Source organism: Triticum dicoccoides, chromosome 3A, assembly GCF_002162155.2.
Source record: "Triticum dicoccoides isolate Atlit2015 ecotype Zavitan chromosome 3A, WEW_v2.0, whole genome shotgun sequence".
NCBI lineage: Eukaryota > Viridiplantae > Streptophyta > Magnoliopsida > Poales > Poaceae > Triticum > Triticum dicoccoides.
The window spans coordinates 704,940,999-704,951,208 of NC_041384.1; positions in this window are offsets into that span (position 1 = coordinate 704,940,999).

The following is a 10,210-nucleotide window of genomic DNA, read 5'->3' on the forward strand; positions in this document are numbered from 1 at the left end:
TCAGTGTCATCTAAACAGTGCGTGCATGCGTGGTATCCTTTGTTTGTCTGTCCTGAAAGGTTACCGAGAGCGGGCCAATCGTTGATGGTCACGAACAGCAACGCCTTAAGGTTAAATTCCTGCTGTCTGTGCTCATCCCACGTACGTACACCGTTTCCATTCAACAACTATAAAAGTTCTTCAACTAATGGCCTTAGGTACACATCAATGTCGTTGCCGGGTTGCTTAGGACCTTGGATGAGAACTGGCATCATAATGAACTTCCGCTTCATGCACATCCAAGGAGGAAGGTTATACATACATAGAGTCACGGGCCAGGTGCTGTGATTGCTGCTCTGCTCCTCGAAAGGATTAATGCCATCCGCGCTTAAAGCAAACCATACATTCCTTGGGTCCTTTGCAAACTCATCCCAGTACTTTCTCTCGATTTTTCTCCACTACGACCCGTCAGCGGGTGCTCTCAACTTCCCATCTTTCTTTCGGTTCTCATTGTGCCATCGCATCAACTTGGCATGCTCTTCGTTTCTTAACAGACGTTTCAACCGTGGTATTATAGGAGCATACCACATCACCTTCGTAGGAACCCTCTTCCTAGGGGGCTCGCCGTCAACATCACCAGGGTCATCTCGTCTGATCTTATACCGCAATGAACCGCATACCGGGCATGCGTTCAGATCCTTGTATGCACCGCGGTAGAGGATGCAGTCATTAGGGCATGCATGTATCTTCTCCACCTCCAATCCTAGAGGGCATACGACCTTCTTTGCTGCGTATGTACTTTCGGGCAATTCGTTATCCTTTGGAAGCTTCTTCTTCAATATTTTCAGTAGCTTCTCAAATCCTTTGTCAGCCACAACATTCTCTGCCTTCCACTGCAGCAATTCCAGTACGGTACCGAGCTTTGTGTTGCCATCTTCGCAATTGGGGTACAACCCTTTTTTGTGATCCTCTAACATGCGATCGAACTTCAGCTTCTCCTTTTGACTTTCGCATTGCGTCCTTGCATCGACAATGACCCGGCGGAGATCATCATCATCGGGCACATCGTATGGTTCCTCTTGATCTTCAGCAGCTTCACCCGTTGCAGCATCATTGGGCACATCGTCTGGTTCCTCTTGATCTTCACCAGCTCCCCCCGTTGCAGCATCACCGTATTCAGGGGGCACATAGTTGTCATCGTACTCTTCTTCTTCGCCGTCTTCCATCATAACCCCTATTTCTCCGTGCCCCGTCCAAACATTATAGTGTTGCATGAAACCCTTGTAAAGCAGGTGGGAGTGAAGGATTTTCCGGTTATAGTAAGACCTCGTATTCCCACATTCAGTGCATGGACAACACATAAAACCATTCTGCTTGTTTGCCTCAGCCGCATCGAGAAACTCATGCACACCCTTAATGTACTCGCAGGTGTGTCTGTCACCGTACATCCATTGCCGGTTCATCTGCGTGCATTATATATAATTAAGTGTCCAAATTAATAGAAGTTCATCATCACATTAAAACCAAAGTGCAAACATAGTTCTCATCTAAGAACATATAGCTCTCCAGAGCATCTAATTAATCAGACCATACATTGAAACTATGTAAAACATTTCAATGCGAAAACAAATGCGATCATAATCGCAACCAAGGTAACAATTGATCCAATGGCATAATGATACCAAGCCTCGGTATGAATGGCATATTTTCTAATATTTCTAATCTTCAAGCGCATTGCATCAATCTTGATCTTGTGATCATCGACGACATCTGCAACATGCAACTCCAATATCATCTTCTCCTTGTCAATTTTTTTATTTTTTCCTTCAACAAATTGTTTTCTTCTTCAACTAAATTTAACCTCTCGACAATAGGGTCGGTTGGCATTTCCGATTCACATACATCCTACATAAATAAAATCTATGTCACGTTGGTCGGCATAATTTTCGTAAACAATAAATGAACCAATAGTTATAAAGATAATATATATACCACATCTGAATCATAGACAGGACGAGGGCCGTCGGGGGCGGATACCAAAACCATCGCACTATATAAGATGCAATAATAAAAGTAAGAAAATAATACAAGTATCTATGTAAACATACAAGTTAGAATATTTTTCCTTTCAAAAAGAAGATAAGAACAAGAGGCTCACCACGGTGGTGCAGGCAATGAGCTCGGCGCGGGTGATCGACGGCGGTGAAGACTGGGACGGGGCGTGACGGACCGCTAAACCTAGACAAATATTGTGGAAAATGGAGCTTGAAGGTCGAGCTTGGAGAAGAGAAAGCTTAAGTAGTGTGGCTCGGGCATTCCATCGAACACCTTGTGTGCATAGGAGGTGAGCTAGAGCACCACCAAGCCATCTCCCCCTCGTCTAGAAAAAAACAGAGCAGTGTGCTCTGCTCTTACGCGAGGGGGTATATATAGGCACTTCATTGGTCCCGGTTGGTGGCATGAACCAGGACTAATGGTGGTGGGCCAGGAGCGAGGCCCATTGGTCCCGGTTCATCCCACCAACCGGGACCAAAAGGTCCAGATGAACCAGGGCCAATGGCCCACGTGGCCCGGCCGGCCCCCTGGGCTCACGAACCGGGACCAATGCCCCAATTGGTCCCGGTTCTGGAATGAACCGGGACTAATGGGCTGACCCGGCCTGGACCAAAGCCCTGTTTTCTACTAGTGTAATTAGTGCTTGTGGACTTGGATACATCACGTAGTTAATGAAGAGATACATCACGTAGCCATTACTACCTGTTTCATCATTTGTTTAGGGCGGACTCAATGTATCTGAAGTTGTATGTTCTATAATATTGCATCAATACACTATATTACTTGTATACTAAGATATAGTATATCTCTCATTTCTTGTTAATTAAGCTTTATATGTGCATTTTTGCTAGGTGACATGTCTCCAATATAGTGGACATCATTAATTGCACCGGGGTAACCTTTATGTCGGGGGTGCAACATATGCTCTCTCGTTTTCTTGCAAGGTCGCCTTAACTAGCCTCACCTCCATCTTTCATATCATTTCCTTTATTTTCCATGCGCGTCCCAGCAAGTGACTCCGTCATCACTGGGTAACAATGAATGAAGATTTATAGTATGAGAATTCAGAGGCCCATGTCCAGATTTCTTTAAATAGGAAACCTTCTCTTTTCTCCTCAACAAGAAAAGATCTCACGCTTTCCTCATCCTCCCGTTGGCGCCGTCACCGGTCGACCCAATCTCCGATGGCCTTTGGGCTATGGAGGTGCGAAGGACCTCAGCCCCTCGCCGACGGGAGGGCCCCGTTCTTGTTCTTGTTTGGTTCAACTTCTTGGTTGGGGCTGTGTAGCGGCGGCTGATAACCCACAAGTATAGGGGATCAATTGTAGCCTCTTTCGATAAGTAAGAGTGTCGAACCCAACGAGGAGCTAAAGGTAGAACAAATATTCCCTCAAGTTCTATCGACCACCGATACAACTCTACGCGCGCTTAACGTCCGCCTTACCTAGAACAAGTATGAAACGAGAAAGTTATTTGTCCCTAGACAATCGATAACTAGATCGGTAATCATTATTGCAATTTTATTTGAGGAAGAGGCATAAGCTTACACACATTCTCTTCTTGGATCATATGCACTTATGATTGAAACTCTAGCAAGCATCCACAACTACTAAAGATCATTAGTCCTCTTTACTCCCATACGCAAACAACCTACTTACTCGGGTCTATGCTTCTGTCACTCACGCCACCCACCATAAGCGAATCATGAACATATTGCAAACCCTACAGCGGGATCCCTGACGCTTGTGCGACACGGAGAGCAACATATGACATCACCACTAATAAAACATGCAACTCAAACCAATAACGATCATCAATTAACCCATAGGACAAAATGGATCGACTCAAACATCATAGGATAGCCATACATCATTGGAAAATAATATATAGCATTGAGCACCATGTTTAAGTAGAGATTACAGCGGGTAAAAGAGGGGTTACACCGCTACATACGGGGGGAAGAGTTGGTGATGACAACGGTGAAGTTGTTGGTGTAGATCGTTGTCGCGATGATGGCCTCGGTGATGTTCCGGCGCCACCGGGAGAGAGGGGGAGAGAGCCCCCCTTCTTCTTCTTCTTCCTTGACCTTCCCCCTAGATGGGAGAAGGGATTCCCCTCTGGTCCATGACCTCCATGGCAGCGGAGGGGCAAGATCCCCTCCAAGATTGTATCTCTCTCTCTGTTTCCTTCTATTTCTGCGGTCCCTAATTCTGCCCTTTCACCGTTTCTTAAATTCCCGAGATCTGTTACTCCGATTGGGCTAAAATTTTGATACGATTTTTATCCGGATATTGGATTTCTTGCAGCGAAAGAAGGGCACCAACCTCCTTACGGAGTGGCCACGAGGGCCCAGGGCGCGCCCTACCCCCTAGGGCGCGCCCCTCACCCTCGTGGGCCCCTCGGGCATCGTCTCGCGTTGATTCCACTTCCCAAAATTCACATACATTTCAAAAAAAAATCTCCATAAGTTTTTATCCCATTTGGACTCCGTTTGATATGGATTTTCTGCGAACCAAAAAACATGCAACAAACAGGAACTGGCATTGGGCAATGGATCAATATGTTTGTCCCATAAATAGTATAAAAAGTTGCAAAAAGTATGTAAAAGTTGTAGAATATTGGCATGGAACAATAAAAAATTATAGATACGACGGAGACGCGTATCAACATCCTCAAGCTTAATTCCTGCTCGTCCTCGAGTAGGTAAATGATAAAAAAGATAATTTTTGATGTGGAATAGTACCTAGCATAATCTTGATCATGTAATCTAATCATGGCAAGAATATTAAGACATGAGTGATTCAAAGCAATAGTATATCATTTGACATTAAGACAACAATACTTCAAGCATACTAATAAAGCAATCATGTCTTTTCAAAATAACATGGCCAAAGAAAGTTATCCCTACAAAATCATATGGTCTGGTTATGCTCCATCTTCACCACACAAAATATTCAAATCATGCACAACCCCGATGACAAGCCAAGCAATTGTTTCATAATTTTGATGTTCTCAAACCTTTTCAACTTTCACACAATACATGAGCGTGAGCCATGGATATAGCACTATAAGTGGAATAGAATATGATGATGGAGGTTGTGTGGGTAAGACAAAAAAGGGAGAAAGTCTCACATCGACCCGGCTAATCAACGAGGTATAGAGATGCCCATCAATTGATGTCAATGCGAGGAGTAGGGATTGCCATGCAACATATGCACTAGAGCTATAAGTGTATGAAAGCTCAAACTGAAACTAAGTGGGTCTGCATCCAACTTGCTTGCTCATGAAGAACTAGGGCATTTGAGGAAGCCCATCATTGGAATATACAAGCCAAGTTCTATAATGAAAATTCCCACTAGTATATGAAAGCGATAACTCAAGAGACTCTCTATATGAAGAACATAGTGCTACTCTGAAGCACAAGTGTGGTAAAAGGATAGTAACATTGTCCCTTCTCTCTTTTCTCTCATTTATTTTTATTTTTTTGTAGGCTTCTTTGGCCTCTCTCTCTTTTTTTGGGGCTTCTCTAGCCACTTTTATTTTGATAACCTCACATGGGACAATGTTCTAATAATGATGATCATCACACTTTTATTTACTTACAACTCAATATTACAACTCGATACTAGAACAAAGATATGACTCTATATGAATGCCTCCGACGGTGTACCAGGATGTGCAATGATCTAGCATAGAAATGAAATCAAAAAACGGACAAGCCATGAAAACATCATGCTATCTATCTTACGATCATGCAAAGCAATATGACAATAAATGCTCAAGTCATGTATATGATGATGATGGAAGTTGCATGGCAATATATCTCGGAATGGCTATGGAAATGCCATGATAGGTAGGTACGGTGGCTGTTTTGAGGAAGATATAAGGAGGCTTATGTGTGACAGAGCATATCATATCATAGGGTTTGGATGCACCGGCGAAGTTTGCACCAACTCTCAAGGTAAGAAAGGGCAATGCACGGTACCGAAGAGGCTAGCAATGACGGAAGGGTGAGAGTGCATATAATCCATGGACTCAACATTAGTCATAAAGAACTCACATACTTTATTGCAAAAGTCTAGAAGCTATCGAAACAAAGTATTAAATGCATGCCCCTAGGGGGATAGATTGGTAGGAAAAGACCATCGCTCGTCCCCGACTGCCACTCATTAGGAAGACAATCAATAAATAAATCATGCTCTGACTTCGTTATATAACGGTTCACCATACGTGCATGCTACGGGAATCACAAACTTCAACACAAGTATTTCTACAATCCACAATTACCCACCAACATGACTCTAATATCACCATCTTTATATCGCAAAACTATTGCAAGGAATCAAACATATCATATTCAGTGATCTACAAGTTTTATGTAGGATTTTATGACTAACCATGTGAATGACCAATTCCTGTCAACTCTCTAAATAGATATAAGTGAAGCAAGAGAGTTTAATTTTTTCTACAAAAGATATGCCCACGCTCTAACAAATATAAGTGAAGCAAAAGAGCATTCTAGAAATGGTGAATTTCTATGTGTAGGGAAACATGCAATCCAAACTTCAAATGATATAAGCGAAGCACATGAAGCATTCTATAAAGCCACACTCAAAAGATATAAGTGAAGCACAAAGAGCATTATAAATTAACCATGGAATATCTCATACCAGCTTGGTGCATCAAATAAAAGTGAAAACTAAATGCAAAAGACGCTCCAAGATTTGCACATATCACATGAACGAAACGAAACCGAAAACATACTGATACTTGTTGAAGAAAGATGGGATGCCTTTCGGGGCATCCCCAACCTTAGACGCCTGAGTCTCCTTGAATATTTGCTTGGGGTTCCTTGGGAATCCCCAAGCTTGAGCTCTTGCCTCCCCTTCTTCTCCTCACATCGAGACCTCCTCGATCCTTGATCACTTCATCCACAGAAAACTCAATAGAAAGTTCGGTAAGATCCACTAGTATAATAAAGAAAATCACTACTCTAAGTACTATTGGAAACCAATTCATATTTTGTTTTTGCATTTTAGCTAATGTAATATAACTTTTCCAAGGCTTAATCCACTGATAGAAATAGATAGTTTCATCAAAACAAGCAAACAATGCATCAAAAATAGAATCTGTCTTAAACAGGACAGTCTGTAGTTATCTGAACATTCACCATACTCCTCGTACTCCAAAAATTCTGAAAAAATTAGGAAAAATAAAAAAATTGTATAGAAAGACAGTGCAAAAAGTTTCAGAACCGTTTGATGTTCCAGTAAAAATATATATAAAATCACGCACTACAGCCAAAGTTTCTGTTTTGCACCGCACAAACCAACAAGCAATGTAAACATCCTAAAGGCAAATCTTGGCACATTTATTTTATAATACAATGGAATTTTACCAGGGGATCATTATTATTGTTGATAAGTTTCTGTAATCAAGATTCACAAAGTTTCTGTGAGCATGAACAAAGTTCAAGGAGCTTCTTGACTTCAACAATGCTTGTCTCTCTCACTTTCACTTTCCTTTTTGAAAAGTTTTGGGTTCCCCTCTTTATTTTTTTGTTTTTAAACTCTATAAAAGCACTCAACAGAAATAAATGACTCTCTAAAACTTCCGGGTAGTCTCTCTGGCAGCACTTTCTTTAAAGCCATTAAGCTAGGCATAAGGTGCTCAAGTAATGAATCCACCCGGATCCCATTGTATATCAAAGCCAATTTGAATTAGCAATGATTTGGCATTTAGTAGTGAGCACAAAGCAACATATATCAAGCAATGACGAAGTCTAACTCTCTTCCTATGCATCAGCATGTCATACAAGAACAACTCATGCACATCAAGTAAAGGCCAATGCATAGCATAAGAAGTTTCTTGCAATTTTATCGTGTTGGAAACATAGAGAGGCGGAGATGTAGTTCCTCTTTCATAATAATTGCAAGTAGGAGCAGCAAGCACATGCATATTATATTCATCAAAATTATCATGTGCAACGGTAAAAGGCCACCCATCAATATAATCCTTAATAAGTGCAAACTTCTCCGATATACTGTAGTTTGGAGAATTCAAAAAGATAATAGGACTATCATGTGTGGGTGCAATAGCAACAATTTCATGTTTAACATAGGGAACAATAGCAAGTTCATCTCCGTAAGCATAATTCATATTGGCATCTTGGCCACAAGAATAGCAAGCATCAAGTTCATCAAAAATGGATATTTCAAATGAATCAACGGGATCATAGCAATTATCATGGCATTCACCCTTCGGTAGGAACGAAGAGACATTAAATAATGTATGAGTTGGAGAGTTACTCTCATTAGAAGGTGGGCACGGGTAGCTAATCCTATCTTCCTCCTTTTGTTCTTCGCTCTCCTCGTCATCTTTTTCATCCAATGACCTCACAGTTTCGTCAATTTCTTCTTTCATAGACTCCTGCAAAATATTAGTCTCTTCTCGGACAACGGAGACTTTCTCAATAAATTCATCAATATCATAATTGTATTATAATTATCATAGAAATATTTAAGGATAGCTAAATTTTCAGGTATATACACTGAATCATCAAAATCTTCAAACTCTTTAAACAAAGATTCAATTTCACAAGCACCCTTAAAAGCAACAAATTCTTCTATTCGTTCCACATCATAGTAATCATATATACCATTAGCATAAGAAGCTAAGGTTTCATTATCATTAAATTTGCATGAAAAGGGAAGGTGTGGAGCCTTCATCCTAGAGCAACAAGTATAATCATATCTCAAACATAGTTGCCAAGCATACCAATGCAACATATACATTTGATCCCATAAAAGTATCCCTTTTCGAGTCAAGCGATAATCCCTAAAGTATTCACGTTGATCCACCGTGTCTCCCATTATATAATTGAATGGGGTTTTCTCAAGATTATTAAAGTAGTGCATAATTTCTTTCACATAATGAGCACCGAGGGTTTTAGGAGGTTCGCCATCTCCATGAGTAGCAAGTAAACCTATTTTTTTTGGTATTTCATGTTCCATATCCATAACTAGAGATAGAGAACAACTTAGAACATCAAATAAAATTCACTTAGTGATAAAGCAAACAAGCACACACGAGAATATTCACCCCATGCTATTGCTCTCCGGCAACGGCGCCAGAAAAAGGTCTTGATAACCCACAAGTATAGGGGATCAATTGTAGCCTCTCTTGATAAGTAAGAGTGTCAAACCCAATGAGGAGCTAAAGGTAGAACACATATTCCCTCAAGTTCTATCGACCACCGATACAACTCTACGCACGCTTAACGTTCGCCTTACCTAGAACAAGTATGAAACTAGAAGTACTTTGTAGGTGTTGTAGGCTAGGTTTGCAAGATAATAAAGAGCATGTAAATAAAAGCTAGGGGCTGTTTAGATAAATACGCAACTAAATTAGTTTCAGTCGAGAGCTTTTTGTCATGAGAAAGTTATTTGTCCCTAGACAATCGATAACTAGGCCGGTAATCATTATTACAATTTTATTTGAGGGAGAGGCATAAGCTAACATACTTTCTCTTCTTGGATCATATGCACTTATGATTGGAACTCTAGATCATATTAAAGATCATTAAGGAAAAACCCAATCATGGCATTATAAGGCATCAAGTCCTCTTTACTCCCATACGCAAACAACCTACTTACTCGGGCTTATGCTTCTGTCACTCATGCCACCCACCATAAGCAAATCATGAACATATTGCAAACCCTACAGCAGGGATCCCTCACACTTGCACAACACGGAGACCACCATAGGATAACACCAATAATAAAACATGCAACTCAAACCAATCACGATCATCAATTAACCCATAGGACAAAACGGATCTACTCAAACATCACAGGATAGCCATACAACATTTGGAAATAATATATAGCATTGAGAACCATGTTTAAGTAGAGATTACAACGGGTAAAAGAGGGGTTACACCGCTGCATAGAGGGGGGAAGAGTTGGTGATGACGGCGGTGAAGTTGTTGGTGTAGACCGTTGTCGCGATGATTGCCCCGGCGGTGTTCCAGCACCACTTGGAGAGAGGGGGAGAGAGCCCCCCTTCTTCTTCTTCTTGCTTGACCGTCCCCCTAGATGGGAGAAGGGTTTCGGCTCTAGTCCAGAGCCCCTCCGAGATTGGATATCTCTCTCTCTCTCTCTCTCTCTCTCTCTCT